Source organism: Corvus hawaiiensis, chromosome 6 (genome assembly GCF_020740725.1).
Source record: "Corvus hawaiiensis isolate bCorHaw1 chromosome 6, bCorHaw1.pri.cur, whole genome shotgun sequence".
Classification (NCBI taxonomy): Eukaryota; Metazoa; Chordata; class Aves; order Passeriformes; family Corvidae; genus Corvus; species Corvus hawaiiensis.
This window is the reverse complement of record NC_063218.1, coordinates 43,191,145-43,206,800: the sequence shown is the minus strand read 5'-3', so window position 1 is coordinate 43,206,800 and position 15,656 is coordinate 43,191,145. Positions and strand designations below refer to the sequence as shown.

Sequence of the window (15,656 nt, the reverse complement as noted above, 5' to 3'; positions counted from 1 at the left end):
TAGGTCATCACCAGCATTACAAGTTCTCCAATTGTACTGCATCAACATATCCAAAACTTTCTCAAAACACTTCTCAGCAGTCTCCAAAACATGACAACTGTCATTGCCCATTAATTTCTACTAGCGTTATGACAAAATATAGTAACGTTCTACTGTAAGGCATACTAAAAACTGCTCTTAGGTGAAGTGATTTTCTACACATTTGAAAATACCAAAAAGAAAATAAGTTATTCTTTAAAAGAAAAGAGTGTTCTTTCTTGAATTATACAGACTGTCTTTGGAGGAAAAAAAAAAAAAAAAAACAACCTGAAAAAAATCCTGATATTTTTATAATATCATTATTTCTAATTTTGTTAGGTTTGAGGGTTTTTTAAATCTTGAAAGCTTTTTTAAGACCTGGATGGTTATGGAACTCAAAACACAAAATAATTCTCACTTAATAGCATACTTGCTTGTAGGACAAAGTCTCAAAAAACTGCTAATACAAGAAAAAAAGAAAAATCAAAACTGATTCTTAACCTCCAAAAGGATTCACAATCTATTTAACTATATGAAAAACAAAAAGGTAAAATTCCCATTGCAGTGCTGGTAGCCATCAGAATTCCCTTTTCACAATAATGATTGTACAAAAAGGCAACAAAGTTAAAAATCAGACTGAAAGATCGTCTGTACCCTAGATTTCTCTCATAATTCAGTATTCCTCTGTACAAATACAAAATACAAGACTCTGCTCCCATCAACACACACTGATGTTCTAATAAAAGGCTCCATGCTTATTATAGCCCAAATTCTTTAGACTGCACACAGACTTTTCTGACTATTAAAGATTAATACTTAGCTTGCTTTATGCATTAAGCACAAACAAACTTGACTACAAGACTGACACAGATGAGTCACAGCAAATTCATTCCCTAAAATTTGTGTCTGCTGTCAGTGAAGAGCCTAGAGTTACAAACGTAAAAGCCATTGCGTTCTGTCGTAAACATTGATCACCAATCACCCATTTATCCACTTTTTTCTTATAAAACCTTGTGTGAATATAAGAAAAGTTATAAATGAACAGGCAAGAACAAAGTTTGGAAAGAAGGTAATAGCAGGCCTTAGTAGACACATTATATTAATGAATGAAAGAATAGAAGGAAAGTAAATTTTAGTTTACCTGTCCTCAGTAATTCATGGCACTATTAATTGTCCTTCGTGTCAAAGTCTAGTGTATTTATTTTATCAAAAGGTACACTGTGTCTTAGGATATGTCCATATTAACAATCTCCATTGCACATTCCTTTTTTCTGGCAACCTGTGTGCATTGAGGGGAAAAAAGAAAACATTTAATGGTGTGGTGTGTCTCATACTGACAGAGCATGAGATTATCATGTGCTTTAGAATAAGCATAAAAATCTTGTAATTAATTATGAAACAGAAACAGCTCTAAAGTGCAAGCAGTTGAAATTTCTTAGGCAGACCACCTAAAACATACAATCTATAAACAAAGAAAATGAAAGAGAATTCATCTGGTTTTTACTAGAGGTTATATTCTGTTCTGCTTCTCTTAATCAACAGTAATTTGAATAATAATGTGGAACTTGTTCTTGAGACACCACAAAGTGGATAGTCTATGCTACAGTCATCCCATTTACCAGACAAAATATTTGCCAATTCACACCAGAACTCAATGACAAAGAAAAATCATTATCCTTTTCTGAACTGCATTTATTGAAATTCAGCCAGTAATTTTATTGTGGGTTGGGTTTTTCCAATGTTTGTAACATTTTATAGCATTTGGCAGGAGCTGTACATTCACCAAGGCCAAGTGTACAATGCTGGGGAGCACCTGGGAACTTGGGTATTCTTTGTGCACAGACTGTCTCTGACAGTAGAGCCACTTCCTGACAGGAGCTAAAGGCTGGGTATCATCACCATGACAGACATACATCTTCCCTACCAGCTGCAGATCGGAACAGTACTTTTTTTTTTTATTCCCTAGGCCAAGCTTTTCATCATTCTGATTCCATTCCAATTTTATATATGTACGACAGTCATTAATGGTTACTTATATATTTTATTAATCTGGAGCTACATTACGTTACTCTGCCGAGGAAAACTAAATTCTAAGGCAGGTGTATATCATGCTTGTTTTGCACAATGTAGCTATTCAAATACTTGGAAATGTAATTTCCCCTTTGAAGTAAAAAATATCTGGTAGTAAACAGGGTGATCCCTAATTAATCAACAGATCTCAGACATATGATATCTGACAAGTTTATGCCAAACATCAAATACTTCCACAGAAAAGATTAAATCACTTGAATTCCAGAAGACTCTGGAATTCTGTGTTCCAAGGCAATGTGTGAAGGAAAACTCAGGGGCAAAAATACAGTAACATTCCTTTATAACTAATACTAAGCTTAATTTGAGATATTGCAATATTGGCAGTTTCTGTTATGTATCATAATATCAGCTACATATATAACACTTCTGAATTACTGAAAATGAGGTATCTAGTTAATAGGCGGTGTGGAAATAAAATGTTTTGAACATTTTCATCTTGTTTTCTCCTAAGAGTGATTTTCTATCCCAAAGACACATTATCACTTGTCTTTATTAGCTTACTTTGATCCAGTGGGTTTATTAATTAACTGTAATTAAATTACTCTATGGTCAGCTTCCTGTCTCTGCTGAATGCTTTCTATGTGCATAAGAAAAATTAGCTTCAGTATCTGGAAAAGCAAAATCATTATTTAAAACTTAACTGGAGGGGTCTAATAGTTTCTTATCATCTGAAAGAATTTCTATTTGGGCACAGATGTTAAAAATACATTCTTCCTCAAATTTATGAAATATAAAAATAGAAATAGAAGCATACTGAATCTTATACAGAAAATATATTAATACAATATATAGGAAATAGAATATAAAAGTTAAAATTGTTATTCTTTAAAGCGTGAAAAAAATGTTTTATGCATACACCTACACCACTGATATATTATTCATCTTCCATAATAAATGAGAACAATCAGGGGACAAAAATAGATACAAGAGAGAAAAACCCATCAGACACATTCACAGTCACAGATTAAACCATAGCTTAATTTATGATTACATAAGGGAAAACTAAAAAGATTACAACTGTTCTGAAACTTAATCACCAGGACCACTTGAAAACTTTCCTGCAAAAAGTGATTTTTCTTTTGTGCTGCATGAAGATCAGAATTTGGCCTAATTGTACCATTAAAACTGAGAACCACTCTGCCAAAAACCAGGAGGTACATATATGTCGTCTTACAAATTACTACTACAAATTACTAGATTTTAAATTAACCTCAAATATTTTGCCTCCCATCAGAAGTTTATCCTTCCCAAGGATGACATGAATCACCTTTGGCAACAGTAGATCAGATGACATTCCAGTCTGAAAACTAAATCACTGACTTTTCTTTGTACAGAGACAGTGAATATTATTCTGTAACTACAGAAGTAACAACCACTTCATAGTAAACTGTTAAGGTATTTCTTCAATTAAAAAAATTTTCTTAATCTCTTTTATCTTAATATATGACAGAATCAGTTAGCACCTAATATTAATCCAATTTTACCAGTAGTTAGTTGAGGTATTTTAACAAGCACTCAGAGTTCACACCCACGTATGCACTGTGTGTGCTGGTGACTATCATCAGTCAGCTCCTCTTCTGCTTTCAAACACAGTTCAGGGGAATGGATGTTGGAACAGGTACCTGGTGACAGAGGGACTCTGACTGCAGAGGTTCAGTTTCTAATTCCCATATGTTTAAAATAGGTCACCAAGGGTGGTAATAGGCATTATGCTTAGAAAAGCACTGAGTATAAGGATTTGATCTTTTGGCCTATGTTTCCAATCTGTAAAATGGCAGTAGTAATTCATTGTATACTTTATATTTGTATGTGTAAACAATAGATAGAACTATTTATAAAATGCATATAACAATGATAACAACCTCATACAGATGTTTTCATAATAAAAGTAGTAACAGCACTAATCAATAATCCTTCTATTGTTAAACAAGAACTATAACTGCCATTGAGGAACTGCCTGGAGTATAAATAAAATTACTTATAATGATTAATTACAGAATTATTTTCATTCTGTGTTTGGGAATCACCGAGAATCTCTGAAGTTGGAAAGGATCTATGAAGACCATCTAATCCAAGGTTTCAAGGACATCTATGTTTTGAGGATTTGCTAAAGTGAGCATTAGTTTGTTTGTTTCTCATCCTGCCTGTAACATCACAGAATCCTATTTCCTGATCATGTTCCTACAGTACAATGGCCACTGAAGAAAACGCTGATTTTCATCCACTAGCAGCACAGAAAACTTCAGCAACCTGCTAGTGTCTCAAAACCTTAAATTCATTTTCAACCCTTTAATTTCAAATTCTGATTAGGTTTTGCTTTCTGGTAGTTTGACAGTGTACATATCGCTACATTCCATTTTCTCTTTTAAAAATACTATTTCTCAGTCTGATGTAAATTCTCTGTTTCCACAGCAAAGATTACATGGTTGTGGAAGGACAAATTCTCTCATCTGTCACCATATTGTATTTAAATAAAGCCTTACTTTCACAGTTCTTCTTGTCCCCCACAGAAAAAGCAAGGTCAAATTATTTCACATTAAAAACATGGAAATTAGAAAAATCCATGGTATTACTGTTCCCTGATGAGTGATGACTAAGACTGAATTATTTGGATTCTCTTTCCCATTACATAATGCTATGAAACAAAATGCATTCTTCAGGCTCATACAATTACCCTGAGTTTCCTAGAGGATGTAAATTTTCAGTACCTCGTTCCAGGCAATTTCCTTGTTTTATGATGGTTCCATGTTGAAAAGAATCTCACTCCCAAATAGATTAAGTCAACATACCACATTTTAGGAGTCTTGGTTGGATTTGTACTTGGGATTTTATGGAAGTGACTCAATTGTTCCTACTAAGCCAATAAATCCTACAACTTGTTGGCATAGTCAAAATGTGACGTAAAATGTGCACATCCATTTCTCTTACTTATTGCCTAAGGAAAATAAATTAAAATGTTTTCTATACCCTAATTCTGAGCGAGACTTCTAGGACACTCAGTGAAGTAAGTTGACTCAGAACTCAGCCATAACTGTTTTAAATGAAGATTATTGTTTTCTTTCTTAAAAAAAAAATTCATGTATCACACAGAAAAATTCCTTTCATGCATGAATCACCATGCAGATTTTAGATATATAGTTTCCAGACATGTAAAATGGATTCATTAAAGACAGGCTGATAAACCATTTCTTTACCATTACGTAAGAATAAGCCACACTTTAAGCACCTTTTATAAAGATGTTTTCTTATTCTGTCATTGCCTTAAACTGCCTGTTTTCTTTTGATGGCGTATTTCCCCCTTCCCAATGATAATTTCATTTCCTTCCTCTGTAAAATCATCTCTACTTCTCCATTCCTAACAAAATAAAAAGTTCAATCAACACAATGGCAAATAACTGCTACTGCCATGAACCACCTTTTTAAACTCATTCCCTGGTGTCTGGCTCTGGATGGAGTCTGTAACACCTGTGCAGAATTAATATTACACAAGGCACATGGCAAGCAAATCAGAGTACAAAAGTTTTATCCCTATCTCATGCAGGTATGGAAGATTACATGTGCTGCAAAGCAGAGTGAAAATAGCTATACTTAATTGTGGGGATATTCAATCACAGCCCAGGATGCATTTGCTTCCAAAAGATAACAGGAGGAGAGCCTCCTCCTCATCCTTGCAAAGGAAGCTGCATGGTCCAAAAAAAAACCAGGAAGGAGCACCACCAGCTGATTCAGAGTGCCCTCTCCCAGGTACAAAAGGTTCCCTGAGAGGAAAGTCTTCTCACATCATGTTCAAATGTGTCTCTTCAACTCCTAATTGTAACAGAAACAGCTTGAGGTGCGATAGATTTGAGATAGACTAGGAAATGGGACAGTGCAGTGGAAGTTTTTACTGGTTGTAAAGCTTTTAAATGATGTCTTATGTATACAGTTTGCATGAAATTTCAGTGTAAATACTACCGATATTTTAAGCCTCTGTGTAAACATTCCTCACTTTAACAATGCATTATATTGATTTAAGTAATTTTTAGCTGTCTTAAACTAAATCAAGACATGACACATTCTGGAACATGAATGTCTACACTGGGGCTTACACTGAAAGAACTGAAGATATGAGTCATTACAGGGTTTCAGCACAAATTATATCTGGACTTCAGTCATCTTCATATACTCTGTGACAGATGCTATTCAGTTAGGAAAGTCAATATAGAATTTCCTTACCACAAAGAGGAAAAGAAACTTCTGGACATAGTGAATAGCCGTATCATAATTAGTATTTATGTAGGCAGATACTGAAACTATTTTCCACACCAAGATTGGCAAATTCCAATGATTTATCAAGACAGGACAATATTTAGCTTCAATCAGAAAAGTAAAGGTTGCTAAACCAGAAACAATTTATATTTATGTTGTTTTTTAAAAAAAAGCTTCATGTTTATTAATCAGCAATTGAAAAATTTAAATCATAGACTTTATTTGTATACACCTAGAATACACAGATATCTAAACAGATATCTAAAAACCTTAGTCCATACCTAATTAATGTAAAAAAAGGGCTATCCTATTCTCATAAATACATGGATATAGATAATTGCTATATAAATAAGCAGCATCCTACAATCAGATTAGCATGAGTTTATGGAATTGGTATTACATTTTACAAATACCTTGGAAACAGAATTTGAGCCTCACAGTAGGATGATACTGTAAAAAGTATCTTATTATCCCTTCCTTACTGTGTGCTCAGATTTAAAGACAAGCTGATACACATTCTGCAATTTATGAATGTAAGACAGTTTCTTATCCCTGAGAAAGTCAAAATAAACCATGCCACCATTACTACTTAAATATGACTGAAATGAAAAATGAAACAAGCAAGCAAGCAAACAGAAAAATACCTGAAAACCTGTAACCTAAACTTTTACAGAAATATATATTTCTTATTGTCCTTTGCAGGTTAACAGATTTAGTTCTTGGTATTGTCTAGTGAAATTAATCCACATGTACTAGAAATAGCATAGATCAAGCAAACACCAGTGTAAATACTAATTTTCTCAAAAACCCTTGATCCAAACAGAGGTCTCTAACCTGATAGAGTCTTATATATATCTTATATATATATATATATATATATCTTATCTTCTCTATGATCCTTTCATGGGCAGCATTATATAGAGAGTTGCCATGTGGTTCTGTTTATGTTCAGTATAGTTTGATTTATTTAATAATATGCAGTTCAGAATGCTATGTCAAGGCACTTCTTGCAAATACTTCTTTAGGTCATTTCACCCTTCAGAGATTAATTTCAATTCAAAGACAATTTTCACACCATAAAATGATAGCAAACACTTCTGCTGAAAGACCCAAGTTGGGGTTTTGTTAGTAGTATTTATTATTTCAGTATAAGGCATGCCTGGAGACTACATACTAAGGTAAACTGAAGACAAAAGCTTGGGTTTTTTCCTGAAAACTGGAAAAACTACTGATTTACTGCTTCTTCCATCTCTGCCCAGATCCATCTATGAACAGAACCTGCCCTCTAAATGCATGAAAACGCATATATGACCTACTTTAATAAATTAAAAAAGAACCAAAAAACTAGACCAATAAAAATAAAACAAAAATTAGCATACAAACCATAACATCTATTACAATAGTTTCATAAGGGAGAGATGAAAGTTTTTATCACTCCTTTGTCCGTGATTTTCCCCGTGTGTGAATTATTATTTCAACACTTGCAAGGTATTAATCCTAAGTTATGACCTATTACTATGACACAGATGAAATGAAGTGTGCTGGTTTTGGCTGGGATAGGGCTAATTTTTTTCACAGTACCTCTATGGGGCTGGGTTTGGATTTGTGCAGGAAAGTTTGGTAACACAGGGATGTTTTTGTTACTGCTGAGCAGTACTTACAGTCAAGGGCTTTTCTGCTCCTCATCCCACCTCACCGAGGAGGCACAGCCAGGACAGCTGTCCCCAACTGATCAGAGGGACATTCCACACCATATGGCATGAGCTCAGTTTAAAAGGGTAGAAGAAGGAAGGGGACTGGGTGGGGAACATGATCAGAGTGACAGTGTTTGTCTTCCCAAGTAAGGTTTATGCATGATAGAATCCCAGGAAGTGGTGAATGAATTCCTTACTTTGGTTTCCTTGAATGCATGGTTTTTGCTTTATCTATTAAACTGTCTATGTCAACCCAAAAGTCACTGTTGAGATTCTCTTCCCATCCCACTGCAGCCAAGTGGGTGAGGGAGTGTGTGAGCAGTGCCATGGTGCTTAGCTGCTGGCTGGGGTTAAACCACTCTATGAGGATTACACATAACTGCCCTTGGAAAAGTGAACCTGAGAAAAAGATCAGCACACACTGCATTGATCCCTGCAGCAATCAGCAGAAAATGAACACACATTGACCAATGAGTGGAATAATGACTTTGTTGACAATCTCAGTGAAGTTCAACTTCTGCAACTAAGTGGATAGAGAGATAAAAAGAAAGACATGATAAAAAAAATATCTCTCTATCTTCCCTGTTTGCTGCTTTATATGATCATCCCCCATCACTCACATACATGTCCAGACGGCCACAGATCAAGGATCGTATGTCACTTCTGATCACAGTAGTTTCTTTGCCCTTCTGTCCACAAATAATATGAAAATATTCCACTCATCAGAAAAATATTTCTAATTTTAAAATGTTAAAATAGCTTATTGTAATAATTAACATTATTCATGCCTCTTCACATCTTAATTAAATTCAGGAGAAGTCAGCAAATCCACAGTGGACTTATGGTCCCAATTTATACTTGCAAATATTGTAAGGTCCCATGAGTATTATATAACCGATGATACACCACTTGCACATGACTTCTCTAAATGCATACATTGCATAAGAAGGAAAACAAAAGAAGAATAAATCACTATCTGAGAAGCATGCAAAGATGCACATCAAGAAAGTATTACATATCCATCTAGAGACTAGACGGAGAAAGAGAAAAACATTATTTTTTTCCTGTTTAAGTAAACTTGAATTAACCATAAAGTTAACCTTGGTAGGGCATTAGAAATTTTATGAACTGTATTAAAACATAGCAACTCTGAAAGAAAATAAAATCAGCCACTTTTATTATTTTTAAAAATCTATAACAAACAATCAATAATGCAGCAACTTGATCTTTAAATCACTGTAGTATTGAAAAAATAAGTGTGGAGATGTGTTTACAACAGTGGAAAGGAAAATAGTCCCATAGAGAGAGAAAAATTTTAACTATACATTGCTTCTTTGCATAGAGTCCATTAATCAGACATGTAGATGTCAGGGATATTTGGCATTGAAGCGGCTGGGCTGTGCAGCCTGGATATCCAGCATTATCATTTGATGCCAAGAAATAAGATTATTCTATTCTCTTCATTCAGAATTTTTAGGAATTTAAGTAGATTCAGCTGGAAAACAACTTTCTTTTGTGATAATTGCTATGATTTCTGATTTGAACATAGCAAAAGCCAAAGTCTCAGAAAAATAAAGAGGAAAAGAAGGAAGATCAAAGATCTTTATACAATTTATTAGCAAAGACATATATATATACACATATATGTGTGTACACGTATACATATATATACATAGACACATGTATGCATGTATATGAATATATATATGCGCACATATGTACATATACTACATATGTATGATTATATTTGATGATAGATGAATAAATATTAAAGTTACTCAAAAGCAGTGGGAACAATGCTCCCAAGAACTGCAGATCTGAGAAATTTCAGAGAAAAATCATAAGATAAAAGTAATCCAAGCTTCAGCTACAGGTACAATGTAATGCAATGCAATGTAGTTTGACTGAAGGTACATTATCTATCTCTAACCTGACAAATATTTTTAACAAGAAAATACCTGGGGTTTTTTCATGCTTATAAAATCTGATTATTTTATCTGTCTTTAATCAAGCCTCTGAAAATGGGGAAATGAAATTGGATGACATTTACTGGTACATTCAAGGTCTCTCACTGAGTAAAAAGGATTTACATTAAACAGTGCAATCTTATAAACTGTATAGGGAAGGACTAAGGTGAAAAGTTTAATGCTACTAGAAGTTACTGGACAACCAAGAGAACACGACCATAGTGAATCAGCTGGTATTGTTCCACTTTTAATGTAACTGTACAAAACCTAATCTGGACTTCAGTAGATCACAATGCATGTGCAAGGAATATTAATTCAAGCTGTAGAAGATAACAGGATCATCATCAAAAGCACAGAATCCAATTTATAAGAGGACTTGGAAAATGCTCAGCTCATTCACTTTAGAAATATGAAGGTTAAGAGAAGATACAAATACAGTCTATAAATGTATTGGCTTGTTAAAATTAGAAAGTCACAGGGAAATTTCAATGTAAAGGGCAGTGTCATAAAATCAAATGTGCATACCCTAATGCATTTCTTAATAAAAACAGAAGAACACTTCTGAACATTAAGATGGTGCATTTTCTGTAATAGTCTTACACTCCGAGAAGTGGGAACAATTATCCTTTCTAATCTACAGCCCACTAAATTCAGGGAATTTTGTTTCTTAAGACAGGCTGAATTGATTTTAAGAAAGGAAATACATGATCTGGTGGTCTTGTAGAAGAGAGACACAGTCTCAGTAAGGTGTATTACAACAACAAAATCAGTTTTAATTGGTTTTAGTCTCTGGTCAGCTGTATTCTCACACAGGAATTATCTTGACCATATTCACATACTTGTTGTCCATAAACAATTTCAACAAATACACATTTCTTCAGTTTGAAAATCAGTCAGTGACATAAGCTACTTAGCATATTCTGATGCCCACATGATTACCCTTAAAATACAGTATTTGCTTTGGAAATCAAAAATCTTTATGACACCTACCTTTCAGAAGAAAAACAATGGTGGTACTTTAGGCATATTTAGGCACATATAAAATATAACAGGTCTCAAAACCAGCCAGAAATCCATGCAAAAATTGAGTTCTACAATTATTCCTACTTGTATGACTGTTTACTTCAGTAGCTCCTACCATTAATCATTCCTCATCACCCCGGCTTTACTGACGGATTTGTTATGGGTGGATGCAATGATATGCATGCACATTGAGTAGGTGTTGCAATATTACAGACATTTTCTTTTACTGATTACACGGCAAACAGTGAAAGGTGAACACAGAAACAAATTCTTACTAGAATTTGGTTATTGAGGCTTCGTTTTCTCCTCTTCTTTTTCTTATAAATGTTTCTAAATAGTGGTGCAGCTGAAATATATGAGCAATTCCAACACAAAATGAAAAGGACACCAATATTAGCATTCTCCAGAACAACAAATGGGTTGAGGGGAAAAACAGAATGGGGTTTGGAAACCTAATCAGATCTGCAGTCAAACCTTGGTGAGCACTAGATATAGACAAGCTACAGAGTCAACATTCAAAGACGGTGTTTACTGATTTATCCAGCTAAATACTTCTGCTCAGATAAAATTGTGAAGGCCGTATTAGTAATTTCTCAGAGACAACATACAAATAGAAATAAGAGTCCTATTCCCCTTCCTCCCATGGAAGTATTTTATATTCCATATCAGGACTTCATCTTATTGATTTTGCAAAAGTAAATACCTGCTCCTGTCTGAATCGAATACCCAAAGGAGAGAGAACTTTTGATTTATATAATTGGGAAGAGAATATAAAAACTTTGTTTTGGGAAAAAAACCTCCAGGTTAAATGAAAACACATATATTCAACTAAATGAGAAATAACTCACTTTTAAGCATTAATGAGATTTGACACCGAAGCACAGCAACACTGTCAAATGCCTCTATTTCTTAAGCCTTCATTTCTTCAGCTGTACAGGGCCTGTATCTTGGTTAAATCCTACATTGGAAAGAGTTGTTTGGAGCAGATTACTCAAAAATACAGTATATTCACTTTCTGAATCTTTATATTGATTGCTGTTGGCAAAAGAAGAGAGGTGATAAAGTGTCTCAAGACTCTTCATGTCACGGAAGACTACGTAAACAAGAATGTGAACTAGAATGGTAGGATGGCAGAGTCTGTAGACCTCCGAGGAATGAAACACGCTGAGGTGTCAAAAAGTCCTGCTGTGTCAAGGATAGCTGAATTAAAGTTTTGTCACTGTTCCAACAAATACTGAAACAACAGTCTCTGGAAACAGTTGCATTACAAGACCACCATTTCCAGTTATTTGACAACAAAAAGCCAACAGCAATAAGAAAAATCTCTCTTTGCCAGTACAGAAATAAAAGGTAAAAATAACCCAGATCAGATCTTTTGTTTATAATTTATAACCCTGTTTGGGGAAAACTAAAACAGCTTATAGATAACAATTCCAGAAATTCAAATGAAAAAATATAATTGCATGTTTGTTTTTCCTCCTAAAGAGCAAAACTGGGAAAAGAAAGTGTGTCAGCTTTTTTACCATGCGAGTTTCTCACCCATTTTTCTGAAATGCGATTGCAGGAGAGTATGGATATTATCCTAAAGAAAGAGTATGCTATAAACACCTGTGTAACAGCTAAACCATTCATTTGATCCATTTCCCTAGTACAGGTAGAAATATTCATTCCCATTAAATACTCCTACTAAGTTTCTGAAGTATACATTCATGACATGATATTAACATCAGATACCTTTCTTTGACAGCTAACTCTTAGACCTCTTCACTAGCAGAAATATGCTCATTGTTTTGATGGGCTTTTACTATGTTAACCCTAAATCAGAAGTCTCTCCTCTTAGTCTCAGAATTTCTGAAATGACCATGTACCTGCCCTTAACAAGATTTCTCTATAGAGTGAAGTGAAAGTCAAACCAATTTTGTATTCAAAACTTACTCTGCCTACCAAGTCAGCTCAGAGATATGATGGGAACAGTTTCGAACATTGTTTTGTGATATTGATGCCTGACACACACAGTGGGACAGGTCATGCCAACTCAATATGCTTTTTAACATTTAATTAATAACAAGTTGTTGTAGGTATATTATGAATTTTTTTTTAAAAGACAGAAATACACTATCAAGAGGAAGTTTAAATTATCATCAACATAGTAAAGAAAGATAAGTACTAAATGGATTAGTATGGTAAATGGATGTTACAATTCTTATTCAAAAATAATCTCCTAAATTTGTAGTGGAATCCAAATCTAAAATCTAAGTATGTCAGATTGTATATGCTCAGATTTTAATTCATCTGTAGGTATCACATATTTCTGTATGCTGATGTACAATGGACAAAAATCTTTGAAACTTAAAAAAGATGTGGAGGACTTCTACAAGATTTCAAGGCTTGCACGCGAAGAAGGTTTGTGAGGCACAATTTTCTGATTTCAAGAAATACACACAATGTGCTAAACAGTAAGAGAGAAGCATCTAATACAGTTTATTCTCCCTTATTGCTTTCTAACATATTCCACTGGGGAAAAAAAAACAAACAAACAACAAACAACTGATAACAAGCTTTTCCACATACTACTGAGTACACTCATCAGTGTTTAGCATTTTAAATTCTCAGCATCAATGCTGACAATATCACTGAGTCAAATATTATGGCTAGATATATAAATGCTGAATAACTGCATGACTAAATACATCTGTGTTCATTAAGGCTAAATCAATGATAATCAAAATTCTTGTTTGTGCAGCAAACAAACTGCTACTAGAATTATGGAGAATTTTAGATCTTCACAAGTTCTTCTGTTTTCATACAGCATTATGTGTTATCAGTTCCGTTGCAGGACTTGTTTTGAGACATTAGATATGATGAGTGGAACTGACTCAGACTGAGACATGAATCTGTGTCTGAAATGGCAACCACACACTCTTGCAATATTTTCTTTGTGGGATCTTTTTTTTTTTTTTTTAAATATGAAGATAATGAGCAGAATTTAAAGTCTAATTACCTAAACTTGAATCACTAGTTTTACATATCTAGAAATATTGTTACAAAAAGACACAAAGACAAAAAAGCATAACAAGTGCATCTCCAGTGTCACACTGAAACACTTTGGCTAGATCTAACCTATTATCTATTTATTGCACATATCCTTATGTATCACAGAATGACTCACAGAGCTAAAATAATAATTTTAAAAATATCTGAATTTCATGCTGGCTTGACAGCCCTGGAGACTTAAATTTTCTCCTCATCCACAGTGTAGAAACAGTGTCAGTAACTGTACTACTAGCTCGTTCTCTAGCTCGTTCTCATCACCACCCACTTGGAAGAGACTATTGTTAAAGGTAAAAAGATTTCTTAACTTTACATGATAATGCCTACAGCTTTGAGTCATATATGGCCTCTTTTGAAGGGTTGATAAGCACCTGCATTTCAAACTGACTTTCAAAGAAATTAAAGGCAACTTGAATCTATGGAAAGCGGATAGACAAAGTGTACTGAAGTGATGCACCTCAGATTCTAAGATCCTAAATTAGCAGTCATCTTGCAAATAAAAATAAATTTTTTATTTCTTAAATAATATCGCAAAACAAATTCAGTCAAGTATTGCTATTAAATACATTATACTCCAAACAGGGAGGAAAACATTGTAAGATTTTTTTAAAGTATATTTCAATAAGAAGAAACTGATTATATAAACTTTGTAATTATGTGAAAGGAGACTTAAATACTAGAATATCTATTTTATCAGTTAGTTCAACTAATGAATCACCTAGATTGATTATTTAACATGTGGGCAATTTCTTGCTCACTGTTAAGTGAATAGGACACTGTGGATCAAAACTTTACTGAGGATTTCAGTGAGACCAAGAGAAGCATAAGAAAATAATACAGTGAAACCAAGTTGAAGCCCAAATTCAATCACCTAATGCAACAAAGACTCATAAGTTTTCTGTAATTTTAACCATACAGATTGAAGCTTCCTCTCTTTTGCAACTATGCTAAAGTCAACACACCATTCAGTTAAGCAAATGATCTGGCACCACTCTTAAAATTGTGGACAAAAAATAATTTGAAGAAAAATATCTTTCCTCTATCTCAAGAACAGGAATTGCATTACTACTAAAATTTCCATAGAGAAAATACTGCTGTATTTATCAATTTTAAAATTAGACTTTGATTAATAGAAGTATTTCAAAAGTATACACGTATATAAATGCAAAGATATATGGCATTACTGTTCTGTGAAAAGGCCTTATTAAGATGGTAATTATTCCTGTGTAAATGTGAAATGATTTAATTATAATACAAATAATCTAAATTGAATAGTTTCTGTTTCAAAGACTCACTTCCATGGTGCTAAGAATTTCAGTAATTTCAATTAGAAATAATACACAGCTGTCATGCTCTTTTTCTGAAACACACTATTATAATGAAGTTCTTAGATTATTTTCCTGCAGGGCATTATTAGCATCACATATCATACAAAAGAAAAGCTTAGAACAGTCTTAAAGATCTACTTACTTTTTACCATGTTTTTAGACATTTAGTCTCAAATAAAAGAATCATTAATGGAAGCACGATAATGCCTTAACTATATTCAAAACAAAAGAACTTA

At 33.8% G+C, this 15,656-nt stretch overlaps 1 protein-coding gene across 10 annotated transcripts in view; it reads right to left on the bottom strand.

The window, feature by feature from the left end:
- Positions 1–15,656, bottom strand: part of LRRC4C (leucine rich repeat containing 4C) — a 498,265-nt gene that overhangs the window by 210,581 nt on the left and 272,028 nt on the right. For 7 of the 10 annotated variants that reach the window (XM_048306071.1, XM_048306074.1, XM_048306073.1 and 4 more), the window contains one exon: positions 1,160–1,297. The exons of 2 other annotated variants lie outside the window; for them this stretch is intronic. The gene's annotated coding sequence lies outside the window, so the exon portion shown is untranslated. Of the gene's footprint in view, positions 1–1,159; positions 1,298–11,008; positions 11,125–15,656 lie in introns of those variants that run through there. One more of the 10 variants, XM_048306067.1, reaches the window with a different exon arrangement.